Genomic DNA, 1,112 nt, shown 5'->3' on the forward strand with positions numbered 1-1,112 from the left:
GAATTGTGAAGACTTAACAAGGATTTTAATTGATCAAATGTAATCTCAAAAAGAATTATAATTGTTAATTATTTAATTTAACCAGTTTAAACTATTCTCATATATATATCTTTAATTAAAGATTATAGAATCTCTTTTTAATCTGTAATATGAATTTTATGGTTGCTGTTACTGTTTGGGGACTGCCTTAGATTACATGTGATTTCTTGGTGGTAGTTGTTTGGCAGGCCCCTGGCCAGATTCAAACCCATCAGCTCTGGTGTACGTGGCTGGCTCCTTGAGCTACAGGCACCACCCAAATTCTTGGGGTTGATTTCTTCAGTAAAATACTGGATAGTATTGGCTGAAAACTGAAAAAATTTAAGAGGTTGCCAAATCTTACTAAAATATAATTTATTTTTGTTACAGTTGAATTGGTTCTTTTTTAATAGAAAAACATTAAACCTTTGATAATATGCCTTTATTTTTCTCTGGAAAACAAAATTGATCAGGTATTGGAGGACTTTATTCCTTTTCATTGCCAGACTTCTCTGGCTTATAACTTAGAAAGCCTGTAGAAAGCTACTGTATTTTGACTAAAGTCCCTGAATGGTAAGAGATGATGAATTGATACTAATTTAATTGAGAGAAATGAATCATCTAGTTTTTCTTCATCTTAGGTTTTTTTAAACTTATTTTTGACTATTTAATGGGAGAAAAACAGAATTACAGGCCCAGCCTCCAGCCCTAATACTTCTCCCTTCAGGCGAGCTCCCACCCCCATGTTTTTATTTATTTTTACATGTCATCCTTGTGTACAGGTCATGCTAATCTTCTCTGTATCGTTTCAATGTTAGTACATGTGCTGCCAAAGGGAGTACTTTTTATTATTTTTAAATAGTCACAGATCAATAGGAATTGCAAAAAAAAGTATACGAGGACCTACCCTTTACCTCCTCCAATGGTATCATCTTGTATAAATATAGTAGCCTATCAAAACAAGAAAATTAGGCTCAGGGGCTAGGGTGCCAGCCACATACACTGGAGCTGGTAAGTTCGAACCTGGCCCAGCCCTGCCAAACAACAATGACAAGTCCAGCCAAAAAATAGCTGGGTGTTGTAGTGGGAGCCTG

At 35.4% G+C, this 1,112-nt stretch overlaps 1 pseudogene; it reads right to left on the reverse strand.

Annotated features, from left to right (window-relative positions):
* Positions 1 to 761: 761 nt before the first annotated feature.
* Positions 762 to 860, reverse strand: LOC111726873 (annotated as a pseudogene).
* Positions 861 to 1,112: the final 252 nt, after the last annotated feature.

Source organism: Otolemur garnettii, unplaced genomic scaffold, assembly GCF_000181295.1.
Source record: "Otolemur garnettii isolate 467f Iridium unplaced genomic scaffold, OtoGar3 scaffold00084, whole genome shotgun sequence".
Taxonomy (NCBI): Eukaryota; Metazoa; Chordata; class Mammalia; order Primates; family Galagidae; genus Otolemur; species Otolemur garnettii.